Source organism: Felis catus, chromosome D1 (genome assembly GCF_018350175.1).
Source record: "Felis catus isolate Fca126 chromosome D1, F.catus_Fca126_mat1.0, whole genome shotgun sequence".
In the NCBI taxonomy this organism is placed as follows: Eukaryota; Metazoa; Chordata; class Mammalia; order Carnivora; family Felidae; genus Felis; species Felis catus.
Window position 1 is genome coordinate 68,513,119 of NC_058377.1, and position 16,385 is coordinate 68,529,503.

Genomic DNA, 16,385 nt, shown 5'->3' on the forward strand with positions numbered 1-16,385 from the left:
AAAAAAATGGTAAAAAGTGTGCCTTCTGTAGCATCACCCACATCCTGATAAATTGCTTATCAGGAGAGAGCCCTCTGGCACACTACTAGAGACCTCTCCCCTCAGACATTAAATCTTTGATCAGCTTGCTTGGGGAACGGCAGTGCGGGCTGCCCCTTTCCTAAGTCTCTTTACTGCTTTTCTGACCTCTGGCCAGATGTCTTCTTGAATCTGGATATGCCACGTCCATTGGCAATTTTCCATCTCCCACCAAGTATCCTATCACAGAAGGAAGTGAACTCTGGTTGACATCACATAGTCTCAGTTCCCAGAGGGCCCCCAGACTGCTTTCCTGTGTCCCCAGGCTGCCCCACAGTGATGCAGTAGGAAGTGCATTCGTCTCATCTGCAAGAGTTTCCAGCAGTCACTGACAGTATCTAAATGTGTGTGTTTTAAAAAGCAAGCTCATCCCTGATCTGAGCTCCCTTTCTCATCTCCGTGTTGATCTGTACTTGTCAGTCTAAAGACCCCTCTTTTTGAGAGGGGCCTCTATGCATTTGGAGTGGAAGCCAAGGTCAGACTTCCCGGGGCCCCTTTATGTCCCTGGACCTCTTGGTTCAAGATGACCCACCTGCCTTCTTGCCCTCTGCCCTCTGCCGTGTGGCCACAGCTCATCCCAGTCTTGCCTCCTCCGGCTGACACGGGGCCAGGCCTCGCATCACTGTCTCTTAAGGTCTTCTTGGTTATGCATCCTTCATCCAGTGATGGGATGTGGGCCTTTTGACAAGCGGCCTTGTCTAGGCTTCCCTCTGCAACCACATGGCTTCTATTCTGCAACACTTCATGTAGCGGTTACCTATGCGCCAAGCTCTGGTATAAGGGCTTTGTAAATATAAACTCATTTAATTCTTGTGCCAACCCCACGAGGTGAATATTGTCATCCTCCCCGCCCCCCACTTACCAGTGAGGAAATTAAGGCGCAGAAGGGTTAATTGACTTGCTCAAGATTTCACAAGGGAAAAGGGGGGAGTTAGAATCTAGCCAGTTTGTTCCCAGAGTCTAGCTCCCATTCTCTGTGGTGAGCTTCCTGCTTCCCCTTCCTAAAAGGCCCTCCTCCTCCCCTCCTCCTCCTGCTTCCTCCCCTTCCCTGCTCCAGACAGCACCCCTCTCCCTCTCCACTCCACTGCAGAACTAGAACTGTAATTCAGAGTCTGAATCATTGACTTCCTCGATCTCAGGTCCTAGAGCCCTTGCATTCTCCCAGCCACGTGAAGTCTGTTTTCTTACAGTCTCAGGCACCAACTTCCCCTTCTTGGTCTCTCTCCAATTTCAGAGGAAATGATTGCTTTTCCTCCACAGTTCCTGTGTCCTCCTGGTCACTAACCCATTCTGCTATTGTTGTGGGGATTAGATTAGTCCTGTTTCTATGGATACTTCCTTTCTCTTCTGGAAGGTGAGGCCAGTCAGAGACTTCAGCCAGTGGGGCTTCCACACTTCCCTGTGGTGGTTCCCCTCTCCCCCCCACAAACCACCAGAGCTCATCTCTGGCTGACCTGAGATCCTATCAGCAACTGACCTTTAGGTGCCCATGGGGACCTTCCCATTATGCCCCAGTTCTTCTCTGAGCACACCTGTATCCTGCAGAATATTTTCCTCTTTGTTTCATGCATCTTTTTTTGTTACATAGAGATTCTCTATCTCCCCATCCCAAATCTGTTCCTTTAAGAGATAAAAGCTGGGCACTGAGAAGTGTGTGTCCTTTGCCATCAGTTACGTAAAGAAAAGAATAAATATTTATATTTGTGTGTATACACGTAAACGTTGTCAGGGATGAGACACAGGCAACTAATAATGGTGGTTCCCTGGTTCAGAGTGGGGACAGGGGTAGATGCAGTAGAAGGGACACATTTCCTGTATACTTTTCTGTGTTTAGATTTAAAAAAAAAATTTTAATGTTTATTTTTGAAAGGGGGGGAGGGGCAGAGAGAGGGAGCAGGGACAGAGGATCCAAAGCAGGTTCCATGCTGTCAGCACAAAGCCCGATGTGGGGCTCAAACCCACAAACTATGACATCGTGTCCTGAGCCGAAGTTGGATGCTCAACCGACTGAGCCACCCAGGCACCCCCATGTTTCGATTTTTTTCAATGTATTTACTATCCAAAATTAAAAACCAAAAAACAAAATAAAACAAAGAAACCCACAGATAATCTGGGACCCCTGCTCTGCAAACTGTGGAAAGCGTGTGACTCACCTGGTTGAGTCAGTGCTCTGCCTCCCGCTACCACACTGGCCTCCGTTCCTCAGGTGCGCACCGGGCTAGTGACAGCCTGTTCACCTTACAGGGGGGATGGAAGGGGACCCTCTTTTAGAGCCTGGCACATGGAGGGCCTGCAGTAAACAGCCTCCTCCCTGACTCTCTTCTTCAAAGCTCGGAAGTAACTTGAGACTTTGCCGCCTCTCATAATCACAGTTTACTAAGAGCTGGTGCTCAACAGGTGCACCTGGGCCTCAAGTGTTGGTTTTCTTTTTCTTTTTTGTTTAAAATTTCAATTTATTTTTAAGAGAGGGCGGAAGGGCAGAGAGAGAGGGGGACAGAGGATCTGAAGTGGGCTCCGTGATGACAGCAGAGAGCCCGACATAGGACTTGAACTCACAAACCGTGAGACCATGACCTGAGCCGAAATCAGACGCTCAACCCACTGAGCCACCCAGGCGCCCCTCAAGTGTTGGTTTTCTGCTGTGACTCACCTAAAGACTCGCACCATGGTGTTTTTCCCCCTCCTGTTGAATTCCAGTATTTGAGGAAATTGAAACACTCTGAATGTCTGGGTTTGTCTCCAAGAACTATGCACGTTCCTTTTCCAGACCTGCAGGACTTTACAGACCATTTCCTTTCCCATCATATTCCTCTGCCCAGCTCAGAGGGGTATAATTAGAATGGGTCTAACACCCTGTGAAAACACAAGCCCACGACTGGATTTGCAGATAACCAAAGTCAGAGCAGACCCTGAAGACAAAATGTAGGGCACTGGGAGTAGCCAGTCCAGGCACCGGTAACTGAGGAAATGACCTGATTGGGAAGGTGATTTGTTTACCTTGGGCAGTTAATGGCAAAGCATGCTTTGAGCATCTACTGTGTACCCCAGACCCCGTGCTATGGGGATGGCAATGTGGGTAGGGCCCAGCCTCACCTCCCAAAGCATTCACCACACACTTGGGAAGACAAGTCCTACATATTCAAAAAAATTAAGTAGGAGATTTTGGTAATGGTTCAGATCATAGAAGGCAAATCACAAGGTAGTTCGTGACTAATTCCATATGACTGGTAGAGATAGCAGTGGGTATGGGGAGTGCTCTCTAGGGGCTGGAGAAGGTCTAGGAAGCTTGGAAAGGAAGGAGGGAGGTCGGGGAGAGGAGGAGGCTGCATCGGATCTGGATCTAGAGGGGTCCAGCACTGATGGGTACATGGGAGGAAGAAGAGAGCATTTCTAGTGAATGTAGCAGCTTGGGAAGATGAGAAATGGCTTGGTTTGAAGGTGAGCAGAAGGAGATGAGGCTGGGCAGAGGCATGTGGCCTTCAGGCCTTCAATATGCAGGGATAGAGGGAGTGTGTGTGTGTGTGTGTGTGTGTGTGTGTGTACACGCATGTGCTCCAGTCCAAGTTCAGGGGTAGGAGGATACGGGCCCAGGGTCTCTTAGGGAACTCTTGTAAATCCTAGGGGGAATGACGAAGAATTGGTTGACGGCCGTACATCTTAATCTTAAGCAGAGGTCTACAGCCTGTGCTCCAGAAATGTCCTCAGGAGCAGAAAAGGAAGTCAGAGGAATGCTAGCCATTCCCCCACCATTGTTCTATTTGAACATTTTTCTTCTTAGGCATGTTAAATGTCTGGCCATTCAGCAGGTATTTATGAGTTCTTATTCTGGGCCAGAAGCTGTTCTAGGTGCTATGGTTACAGAAGGGCAAGAGAAAGGTAAAATCCCTTGCCACATAGACCTTCTGTTCTGGGAGAGGGGGAGGGACCATAAACAATCAGGTTATGTATGGGGTCAGGTGATAAGGTGGAGGTAGAGCCCTAAGCAGGTAAAAAGATAGGATGTGCTGGGGGCAGGTGGAGGGAAGCAGTTGAGGGGAGGGCTGGAATTTTAAATGGGGTGGTCACTGACTTGCCCTGCCCCTGGGACTTAAAAGGCAGCAAAAGAGAGGTGTGGGGCCAAAGGGAAGGAGACCAAGCCAGATCCTGCAGGATCTTGAGTCCCAGTTGATCCTCTTCCACCCACTGGTGGCTTCAGCTCTAGGCAGCAGGGAGCCTTTGAGTGTGCTTGAGCAGAGGAGTGCCATGTATAGTAAGATATCCCTGATGACTTCGTAGAGGATGGGATATAGGGGGCTCCAGCAGAGAGGCTGGGCCGGAGGCTGAGATTCCAGATGACTAGGGCCTAAAAAAGCCCACTAGTTTCATACCTCTGACTTTAGTACAGTGGGGCAGGGCTAGGAAGTAAGAGCCGTGGGGCAGGGGTGAGGGGGATAGCAGGTACTGGCAGAAGGGGGGTGATGGCAGAGTTTAGGTTGGAGGGGGAATGATGAGAAATGCACTGAAGTGTTCTCAGAATTTAGGGCATGGGGTCAGTTCAACATTCTTGCTGTGACTTTTCTTTATTTTAGAATAATACAGCGCTTAAGAGTGTGGGCTCTGGGTTTGACTCCTGCCTAGGTGACCTTGGAAAAGTTACTTAACCTCTCTGTGCTTCAAGCCCCACACCTGTAAAATGAAGATAAAGAAGTATTTACCCTATAGGTGCATTTTTGACAGGATGAAATCGGCTACTGAATGTAGAATGCTTGGAACATTACCTGGAGTACAGGAAGTACCATGCAGAAGGTGATTTTCTGGTGGAAATCCTTTGTAAAGTCATTTATTCAACCACCGCTTCTGTGTCTATGGTGTGCCAGGTGCTGCACTAGCCATGCTATCTTATTTCATCTTTGCAACAACTGCCCGAGATAAGCATTGTCAACCACATCTTGTAGATGAGCAAGCTGAGGCTCAGAGACACTAAGATCTGCCCAAGGTCACACAGCCAATAAGTAGCAGAGCCAGGATTTGAGAGGTTTCCCTCCCCCCGCCCCCCACCATCTGACATTAAAGTACCTTTTATAAGAACCGTTATCCCAGGAGTGATCTGTTATGTAAATGTATACTGACATATAGGCTACATCAGTCTCCTTTGGTATGTGGTGCTGACATGGAGCCTTTGGGGAATATAGAGGCGTGGCCAACTCCCCAGGTCCGCCAGGGGCCACGTCAGAGGTGAGACCCTGGGCCGGAAGTCAGAGTTGCACATGGGTGAGTAAAAGTTAGCACCTTCCCCCAGTGACTCATCCTCACAGGCCTTATCAGAGCTTTTCAGCCACCTGGAGAGTCTGTCTGAGACCTGTCTTGGTTGACTCAGCCTCTGGTGTGCTGGAGGAGCAGGGTCTGATGGGTTTAAATCCCAGCTCCACCACCCCTCAGCCATGTGAGACAGAGATAGGAGGGAATTTCTCTGTGTCTCAGTTATGTTCTCTGCAAACCCTTGTAGGGATTTTGTGAGAGTTAAATTAGGCTGGCCATGCAAAGACTCAGAACTCCCTGGCCCCAGGAAGCCCTAAGAGTTAGCATTATGTGAATTATTATCTTATAATGTTATAAAAGTCTCCTGTGACCTCTGAGGCCAGAATAAAATGTCCCATCCCCTCTGGATGATCCCTCCAGTCACATTTTGTTTTGCCTTGTTATGTAAATGTGAGTGTAGGTCTCTGCCAGACCGTGAGTGCTTGAGACCAGGGAATAGGTCTTCGTGGTTTTTGCTGTTGTTTGTTTGTTTGTTTGTTTTTAAATCCCTGGAGACTTGTACCTTGTCCTAGATGATGTTGAAGGAAGTTTGCCAAATAGAAAGGGTTCCTAGTTTTCCACTTCCCTCGCAGCCGCTTACTCTGACCTGCAGACCCCACTTCCCAGGATTATGGACAATGTCTGATATTTCGAAGGGTGCTTTATGGTTGGCCAAGCACATTCACATTCATACTTTATCCAGTCTTCAGCGTTATTCCCTGTGACCATTGACTCTTATCCCCATTTAATGGGTAAGGAGACCGAGCCTCTGCAGGGTTGGGTAATCTGTCCACAGACTCTCAGGCAGAAGGTAACAGAGCAGGTGTCTCCCTGCCATCCCAGGAAGCCTTGGTCTGGAGGCTTAGATTGACCAAGCCTCTCCATGAATTCCCCTGTGCCCTTCTCCTGAGGAGAGCTGGGAGGAGAACTTTACACAGTTTCCTCCTCCTCCTCCTCCTCCTCCTCCTCCTCCTCCTCCTCCTCCTCCTCCTCCTCCTCCAGGTCCTGTTACTTCCAGAAAAGCACGTAACAGTGGGCCTGAGCTGAGCCAGCGATCGGAGTTGCTTAAATCCCCCCCACTCCCATTTCCCTTCCCCATGGGTCTGAGGCTCGGCTGGGGCTCTGGGCTTGCGGGGAGCAGAGACAGTGGGGAGAGCGTTGTAGCTTGAAGCGTTTGGAGCCGTGCCTGGAGCACAGACAGTCCTTGGAGGAACCTGCAGCTGGAAGCGGAGGAGGCTGGCACCTGTGCTTCTCCCAGGAGGAGGAGTGGGGCTAGCTGCAGGGCCCAGAACCGTGTTCAGGGTGCAGGGGAGACTCCCGGGGGTGTCACAGTAGAGATGCTGGGGGCAGTGGCAGCGGCACTTCCTTTCTGGGAGGCAGACAGGCAGATGATCCTTCCAGCAAGGTGGGACGAAGCCCAGGGCTCCGGGACAGACTGTAATCCAGACCTACGAAACTCCAGACCTATTGCTTAAGTGGAAGAATCTTCTGTTCAGTTCAGCCTAATAAGCAGTTATTGAGAAGTACCTATAATGTCCCAGCCGATGTGGGGAATACAGAGTCAGTGAACCAGGGACTCAGCCCTGTGAGGAGCTCAAGTCCTACAGCTCCCTTTTCACCTCTTCTCCCTCCTGGGAGCCTTGAATGTTGGGTGGCAGTGGGGATACTTCCGTGCACGAGGCTGCATTCAGATTCCTGGCGTCTCAGAGCTGAGGCTAGAGTTTGGGCCTGGCCGGTTGGCAGGGCAGCGCGGGCAGGGAGCTGGCAGATCACCTGCTCGTCAAACTGGGTGCCAGGCCTGCTGTGGGGACAGAGGGGTTATTGGGCCTTTACGGTTGGGATCCCTGGTTCCCTCCAGGATTGTCATATGACCAAAGGAGCAGACACAGGAGTGTCTCTGGGGTGTGGGTGAGAAAGATTGTAGGTGGAATGACCTCTAAGACCATGGCTCCGGTGGCCCATCCCTCCCGCAGGCCAGTCCCCCTTCCTTTCTTCCTCCAGCCCGGTCAGTCTCTGCTGCTACGCGCGGCCCGCCTGCCTGGTCATCTCCGCCTCCGGCTCCTTGCTTTAGTTTTCCTGGTCTGCGTCTCCATCTCCTAAGGCCTATTCCAGAAAGGCTTTCAAAACTCTCTTAGCCAAAACTCCCCTTCCTTTCTCCATGCGCCTCCCAGGTGGAGAGCCAGCAGCCCCAAGCTGAGCTCCGCATTTACGTGTCATGTAATGTGTTCTGAGCACCTACTAGACAGCAGGCAGCACAGCGAGGCCAGGACTTCGGAGTCTGACCGGCCTGGGTGTATGTTCTAGCTGGGTGACTTGGGGCAGGTGCTCTGATTTCGGAGTCTCAGTTTCCTCTTCTGAGCTTGAGGATGTGGTCCCCACCTCACAGGGAAGTTGTAAGGTTCTGCTGAAATAATCCGTGCAAAGTACTTAGCATGCAGCTCTTGGCTCGCAGTAAATGGCTCTCACGTGGCAGCCTTTAACAGTCTTTGCCATGTATTGTTTTGTTTAATCCATACTCTGCCTTTAAAAGGTAGATCTCATCCCAGAAAGGGGGACAAATGAGCCTCCGTGCTGAAATGAGTCGTCCAGTGTCTCAGGACACGTGGGCACTGAGGCTGGTGTGGGGGGGGGGGGCACAGTGTTCTTTCTACTGTCTCTGCTTCCCACGTCCAGCCCCGTTTCCCTCACTTTTGGGTATTCTTCACAGCCTCTGCTAGGGCACTCAGCAAATGTTGATTGAATGGTTGTTTTCCTGGCTGGTTTAAAGAGAACCAGGTTGGGGTGGGGGTGGGGGGAGGGGGGAAACGGGACCCTCTCGAGCATTCCAGCCCCTTTCAGATTTCTAGCTGACCCAGCAGAACCCTCCAGTGTACTGCCTGCCCCTCTAACACCAAGCAGAGCTGTGTAGCCTGCAGCTAGCCCAGTGCGTGAAACCAAATCATGCCCTGAGGGAAAATCAGCCGGTTCCTTCTGATTTATTTATTTTTAAATAGCAGAGCTATTTATACTGCAAAGCTTTGAAAAGAAAAAGAGAAGTAAGGGAAATACCTGCCTGGATAATCCCCTGTGACTTGGGGCTGCTAGCAAACAAAAAGAATGGCCATTAGCTGGCAGATGGGCTCCAGGCAGAGTGTGGCTTGTGAAATGTGTGCCTGTGAGGGTCAGTGGGAGAGGCCTCTTGGGAATGGCTTAGCCAACCTCCCCCACGCCCACAGGTGCAGCCCTCACCTGGCCAAGGCCACTCTGCTCCACCTTACTGTAGTCAGGGCGACATGTTGGAAGCTACCTTCTCCGGCTGAGTCTCCATCTGTACCAGCTGGCATTTGTGTCTCCATAGTCCTCACTCCACTGGTTGTTTCCTTTTATTGCCTGTGCCGACTTCGGTGTCGGGCTCCGGGGACCTCGCGTGCTGGTGTGCGTGTTCACCCCACGGCTAACGGCTGCAGGAGACGGGGAGGCGATCAGTGTGTTTTTGTTCTTTGTTTTTGCTCCAAGGCCGGGGTTTTGGTTTTTGTTGTTGTTGTTTTCTGTTTCTCTAAAACTCTTGAAACCACATGTGGAGATAGAGCTTCCTTTCCTGGAGGGAATCGAGAGGCTGCTGTTAGGAGGCCTGGGGTACAGGAGACTGTCTTTGGTGATGGCCCAGAAGGCGGTGAGACAACGGGACGGGGTTTAGCGCAGGACTGCACCTGTAGCTGCAGCTGGTAAGCCAGCATCTCTTGGGAACGGTGACTGAGAAAAAAAAACAAAAACAAAACCCCAGAGCCCACAGAACTCTCCCCAGGATCTAACAGGTGTGGCCTGGCTAAAACCCCCGGAGACATGCTGTCTCCATAGCATCGCACCGCGGCTCTTGGAGATGAAAATAACTAATGTGCAGAGAAGGAAACGTGCCCAGGGACTCACTCCGGATATCCACGATGCTACCTGTCCTGTCAGTACCTTATGGCAGCCCCTTCCTCTGGGAAGCTGTCTCTGGGCAGGGGTGGAGGGCGGGTGGCAGATGAGGGGGCAGCGGCCCAGGACCATCTTGCTTGGGTGGTCTTAGCAGGGGTGAGAGGCAGCAGAGGGGCCTGTGTGGGGAGGTCTCAGGCTCAGGACCAGAGCGTGCTGAGGTGGCAGCATGGCGGGCGGACCAGGCATCGGGCACGAACACTGTGACCTTGCTGAGTTAGACATCCAGCTTTCTGCGTCTCCGTTTCCCCAACTGGAAAGTGGATCAGATGAGCATCCAGCTCCTAGGACTGTGCTGAAAGTTCAAGGCGATTGCACCAGGGAAAGAGCCACATGTTGAAGGACTCAGTGTGGTTTCCCTTCTCTTACTCTCCCCTTCCTTCCTCCTCCGAAGAGTTGTTTCAAGCAACTGCCTGGAGTTGTATTTTCCCCTGAACCACAGTGAAGCCCATGAAAATGCTCATGGCGAGGAGGACCCACGTCTGAGCCTGGGTCCCCATCCAGGAATGCCAGGACTGGGCTGTTCACATGTTTGGTTCTGGCATCTTCCTCTGCCAGGAAAGGCATCGGTCCAGGGGCTTGCAGAGGCCTCCTTTGACCTCAGTTTGCAGAGACACCTTGCTGCACATGTTTGCTTTTCCTTGGCTGCCTGGGGCTCCCTGAGAGTGTGCAGCTGGCTTTCCTTCCTGGGTGGGATTTAGCGATGATAAAGCGGCCAGTTGCTGAGTGCTATTGTTAGTTGAGACTCTCAGTTTCAAGTGACAGGAACCCAACTTGAATGAGCTTAAGCAAAAATGGGATACCTTGGAAGGTTCTAGTGGAGATTTAAAGACCCAAAGGAAATGCTGCAGAATCCAGCCCTAGGGAGAGAGCAGGTGACCTCCAGCATCCCTGCTCAGCAGTCCATGGCTGCAGGCAGCTCCCAGCTGACCCTGCACACACTTCCACGCATTCTGAGGACTGGGCCTTTCCCAGGTTTTTCAGATTAGAACCTGGCCCAACTTGGAGCAGGTACACACCCTTAGTACTCAAGATTGTGGCCAAGGAGTAAAGGTTCTCTGATGAACCTGTCTTGAGTCCCATGCCGATCTCTGTGGCTGGGGAGTGGGAGGTGGGGTGGAATCTGTATTGGAACAAAGGGAGAAGGATGCTTGTAATATTAGTAATTAAGAATAATGCTAACTTTTCTTGAGTGCTTACTTTGTGCCAGACATTCTTCTAAGGTCTTTACCTATGTAAACTCATTTAATCGTTGCAATCAATCCCGCTTTCTATGCTAGGGAGCTAAGGTACAAAGAGGTTAAGCAATCTGCCCAAGGTCCCATGATGAGCTAGTAGGGAGAGCTGGCATTGCACCCGAGCAGAGGACTCCAGATGTGCTCCTAACCATCCGCTCTAACCCAGATGATACAATGCATAGACGTCACCTCCAAGCACTTTGAACTACACACCTGGGCCGCATTGTTAACAGCAATACCTCACTTGCTCTTCACAACCACCCTGCGGAGTGGGTACCAACAGGAGTCCCATTTTTAGATAGGAAACTGAGGCTCACAGAAATTATGTGACTTGTCCGTGACCATCAGACTCCTTGAAAGTGGCAGAGCTGGGGTAGGAGCCCAGGCTTGCCTGGTTTCAGGATCTGAGCTCCTGGACCACTTCCCTGGGCAGCCTTGGCATTCAGGTGCTTCTCTTGCTCCGGTGACTGTGATGGAGAGCGGACCTGGGTCGGCATCTGAGCCTTCATTCTTTGTCCAGGGGGTGGGGGTGGGGCTGGGGCTGGGGTATGGAGACCTTGGCACACCGCTGAGGGGCCACCTTTGTGGTTCTGGGCCAGCCAGTCTTGGTGCATCTCACACTAACTTACCCCAAGGGGTTCTTGGACAAGCCTTACATGCCTCTGACCTCTGGATTTCTTCATTCCTTCATTCAACAAGTATTGATGGAGTGCCTGGTGGTCCCAAGTACTTGGGGTCCCCCAGTGAAGACCCTGACGCGATGGAGCTAGAGCAGAGGGAGAGGTCCCCTGAGGTACACTCATGTCCCTTGAGATCATGAGGCTACTCAAATATGGCAGGACATCTTTGCTGCACCACCCAAGTCAGGTCTGCAAGGGCCTGGAGACTTCGTGCCTCTGCTTGGGACTGGTGAGGTGGCAGGTGTCAGAGGAGACGTCGTTCCCTCGTTCTGTTACAAAGGGACGCTTGTGTCAGGGAGCGCACATGGGCATGGCATCAGGCCAGCTCCCCTGGGAGTCCCAGGCTGCTGTGGCCAGTGCTGATCGCGTCCCCAGGTAAGGCTCTTGCCTGTGCCATGCCTCAGTTTTGCCCTCTGTGATGTGACTGTACTTCCTGCCCCACACGGTGGCTGGGAGGATTGTCTGAGATAGCACGTGCTAACTACCCATCACAATGCCCGGGCGCGGATTAATCCTTTAGATTCGTCTTTTAACAACCGACTAGCTTTGTAGGTGGCTCTAAAAGTCAGGGCCCATAGAGGGGGCCAGCTAAAGGGTCTTTGGTGAGGAATCACCAATTAGGTCTAGTTTCTCATTCTACAGATGAGGAAACTGAGGCCCCTCGAGGGGAAGGGAGGTGCTTGGCCCTAGTACCTTCTGGTTTAGTGGATTTAAGGGGAGTTCAAAGTGTGTTTAACTGTTGGTCAGACAGAGGGTTTGAGTTGGTCCTCGGGTTGGCTGGATCGCAATGTGCCCAGGCCTGTGTGGGAATCTGAGCCTCACAGACTGGTCCAGAAATGCCCGCCTGCATCCCACTGTGTGGACAGTCCAGTGTGCTTCCCTTGAGAAGCAGGTGGCAGATAAGGGGAGCCCTCCGGCCTCTCTGAGCCTACAGCTCAGGCTGATAGAATGTGGGTGAGGCAGGCTGGCCTGTTTGCCAGCCGCCATGTTCCAGACGGCCCGGGAGGTGTGGCTTGCTAACGATGATCACGATGGGCATGGTTGTAGCCTCTGCCCAAGTGGCTGCCCTGGGAGCTCACCACGGCCGTCCTCGGACCCCTCCCACCTCGGTGTGGTGGGAAAGACCACGAGCAGAGGGTCAGCCTGCCCTGGTCTTAAATGCAACCGTGCCACAGAGCCGTGGCAGGGGCCTTCTGCTCTCCAGACCTGTCTTCCTGTCTGTGAGGAGCTACGGAGACGGATCACGTCTAGTCGAACAGTGTGCGTTCAGTGCATGGCCAGTGCTCAGTACATAGTAGCTACTTTCCCGTTCACAGTCTGAGAATTCCCGAAAGTGAGCTCAAGTCCCAGGTGCTTAACACAGTTCACTGTGCATAGAGAGAACACATGTGTGATTATGGGGGCAAGGAGGTCCACAGCCCTGTTGAGCGAAGTGTGCCTCTGTCTCTGGAGTATGTGTGTTGCCTCTGGCACATCTCAAACTTCTCATCTTAACTTTTGAGGCTACCTCTCAGGAATTTGGAGTTGTCAAAGTAAATCCTTAGAAATGTTTTCTAACTCTGGGCTCCATTTCCAAACAGGGGTAGAGGTATTTTCTGCAGAAGCAGTAGGATGTGACCAAACCATTTGGGTGGTCATCGGAAGCCAAGATAATTGTTTAGGAAACTCAGCCATGATCAGATGGTCCACTTTTATAACTTCCTAGTTTATGTAGTGTTTTGGATCCTTTCCACCTTGGGAAATGTGACAGATTTCACGCTGGTGACTTATTACCAAGTTTTTACACCAGCTTGACTTACTTTCAGCGTGTCTTCAGCTTAGAAATTCTGGCACTTTCTGTTTCTACTAAAGTAATCTTTACCATCTTACTTTCTCTGCAAGGCTTCAGGTAGAGATGTGATAAACCCTTAGGGTGCGCAGACAGTGGACACAATGGAATTTGTTTAACCACCTTGCAATTCCTTTATTCATATGCAAAACTTGGAGCACAGAGAGAAATCCTCTGTGCATTTCCTCTAGTTGGGTAGTGTTACTACAGGGCAAAGTACACAACCTGGGGGACCTCTTAGCAGGGAGAAGATATGAGGCTGTAATGTAAGATAATGTAACTGACATTCATTGCCGGGCTCTTGTTTTTAAAGGAACATGGCAACCTGTGCGTGGCTCTTCCTGCAAGATGACTTTAGTCACTGCGATGCCTAAGGATCAAGTAAGTCTCTTTTCTACCATCGGGTTGACCTTGGGGAGCTGGCGGCAGGCTTCAGAAAGGTGTAAGGGCGCCTGCACTCTTTCTTTAAACCCAAGTGAATTGTGAACCGGTTTGGAGAAGCACTGGCTGGTGAAGGCCTCTGTTCCCACACCCCGCACCCCCCTCCCGCCCTGTCTCTGTCTTTGCCCGACAACCACCCCACCATTGCACGGCCCTCCATGCTGTCAGAAGAGGGAGGGAGGCGGGGCTTGGGACTGAGATGTGGCTGGGACCTAAGTCAGTGGTCTTTGGGCAGGGGGACACTCTGCCCCTTCGCCCCTTAGTCAGAGCAGCAGCTCAGATGTCCCGACTCCAGTCCCAGTTCTGATGGCGTTTCCGTCTCCTGCTGGCCCAGATGTGTGCCAAGGCAAGAATCTGGCCGGGCAGCTCCTGCAGGGAGTGACTGCACAGCACTCCACCACTTGTCCAAGATTTGAAAATGTGATTGCGGCATCTTCCTCTGCTTGGCTTCCCTTCTTAGGAGAACAGACCTGTTTACCTCTTTCTGTAGATTTGGCAAGTCCACGGAGGCAGGCTTGGGGGCCTGGGAGGCTTGGTGTGGGCAGGAATCAAAATGACTGATTGGCATAGTCACCCTCAGGAACTGTCTTGGGAGCCCCCACTGCTCTCCCCAGCTCTGCTCTGTTCCCCTGCTCTGTCTCTACGCGCTGCCAGAACCTCCCAGAAGACAATCTGAACATCACTGCCCTGGTGGCCTTCAAGGCCCCCTCCTGTTAGACCTCAGCCTCATTTTCTGCCTCTCTCCTTTGCCCTGGCTTCAGTCCCACAACTCCTGGAATAGACGTCCACATCTGGGACATGCCATTCCTTCTAGAAGCTTCCCTCCCTTCTCCTGGCAAAGTTGGCGCCTCCTCCTCTCCACTCCCATAGTGCTTTGTTCAGACTGCAGGTGCATGACCGGCCGAGTTAAGGTTTGCTCACTCGTTTGTCTCACTCCCTAGCTGTGGGAGCCTTGAGAGCAACGACCGACCCATCCTCCAACCTTCCTGTCCGAGCCAGGCAGTGCCATCCTGGAGGCCCAGTATTGGGCACGAGGCAGGGCGTTGGCAGCTGTTTGTTGACTCAAGGAATTCAAACCCCAAGATTTCTTCAGGGCTTTGTGGCTCATGAAGCTCTACCGCAGTGTCTGGTGGGAACCTCACTCCCTGGGAGGAGTGGTCCAATCAGCCTCACTTATTTTATAGACCTGGAGACAGAGGTCTGGGCAGTCGGCTAACTTGCCCCCGCCCTGGCTGCAGCACATAAGAACCAGGACGCTTGTCTCCTATGGCCAGGCTAGTCTGGTTTCTGTAATACTGAATTTTATAATTAGAGAGAACCCAAGAGCTTATTTAGCACAAACACCTCATTACCAGATGGGGACGCTGAAGCCTGGCCTGAAGATACTTTCTCAAAGTTACCTACCTAACTGGTGCCAAATGGAGAATTGGAACGTGGGCCCTGGACTTCCAGTCTGGCATCTTTCCTCTCCTCCCCCTTCCTCCTTGGCCTCCCTTCCTTATGTAGACACCAGAGAACATTTTGGGACTATCATTCTGCAGTTCCAGGAAGGTGAAGGACTTCTAGAATGCCCTGAGTTAGAGGGAACATAGGGAAGAACAGAACTGGCCCTGCCTCTAGGGGCTTCCCTGGAGGTGTGAGACTGGGGTGGGTCCTGGTGGAGGGGAGGGGGAGGAGGGGATCAGAGAGCATCATTGCCCAACCCAAGGCTGGAGCAGGGTGGGGGAGGGGCAGCAGGCAGCCAGGTCTGGGCATTTAGAGGCTGGCCTGGGGGGCACCGAGGAGCTATGGGAGGTGACATCCTGAACAACAGACCAGGAAGGGGTGGGCTGGACCTGGGAAAAGCTACTGCAGGAGTTCTGCCTCTTAGTGGCCTGGCAAAGAGGTCCTGATAAGACTGTCTGCTGTGGCCCGAGAATTCTGCCTCTTTCCTAGAGAAACAGAATATAGAGTGTGTCCCCAGAGAAGGGTCGGGCAATGGGCAGTGAGTTCCATCGTTGTCTGAAACGTATACGGGGAGGGATGTGTATGCCGACTCATTCCTGTTGTGCCCAGATGAAGTTTTGTTTCTGACTGACCACACTTCCAGGTGGCCTTTCCCCCGCTCTCAGTCATAGGGCTTTCCTGGGTCTTTCGTTTACCCAGGCCAGATACAGGGCCAGGCAGGTCCTGGGTCCTCTGTTTTTTTTTTTGTTTTTTTTTTTTAATTTTTTTTTTCAACGTTTTTCTTTATTTTTGGGACAGAGAGAGACAGAGCATGAACGGGGGAGGGGCAGAGAGAGAGGGAGACACAGAATCGGAAACAGGCTCCAGGCTCTGAGCCATCAGCCCAGAGCCTGACGCGGGGCTCGAACTCGCGGACCGCGAGATCATGACCTGGCTGAAGTCGGACGCTTAACCGACTGCGCCACCCAGGCACCCCTGGGTCCTCTGTTTATACTCTGCCCCTTCTTGCACCTTCTGGGGCATACCGACCAGAGACTGGGACTGACCACAGGCTCCATCTCTGCTTGGCAGATTGAAACATAACCTTTGCCCAAATTACAGGAAATGTGAGGTTTGCCACAGAGGTACCTCGGGTTCTTTTCCAAACATGGCCAGGTCCGAAGCTTCTCTAGGGCAGGAAAAGCATGCGGCTTCTCTCATTATTGTTTACACCTCAGGTTTACTTGCACTTTCCATTTTAAACAGATCAATTTCACCTTCATAATAAGGCAGGAGGATTCATTCCCATTTTGCAGATGAGAAAGTTAACTTAATTTTCTACCCTGCCCAGGGTAGTATAGCCACCTAAGGTCTGAGCTGGGACACTGCCCGGGCCTCCTGTTTATAAATTCCATGATCTTTCGAAGCTGCTAAGCTCCAGCCATATGTAAATCCTTGGAGGGC

General features: G+C 51.8%; 1 protein-coding gene across 11 annotated transcripts in view; it reads left to right on the forward strand.

The window, feature by feature from the left end:
* Nucleotides 1-16,385, forward strand: part of MICAL2 (microtubule associated monooxygenase, calponin and LIM domain containing 2) — a 225,826-nt gene that overhangs the window by 12,474 nt on the left and 196,967 nt on the right. For all 11 annotated transcript variants that reach the window (XM_023239563.2, XM_045038968.1, XM_023239564.2 and 8 more), the window contains exon 2: nucleotides 13,369-13,436. The gene's annotated coding sequence lies outside the window, so the exon portion shown is untranslated. The remainder of the gene's footprint in view (nucleotides 1-13,368; nucleotides 13,437-16,385) is intronic.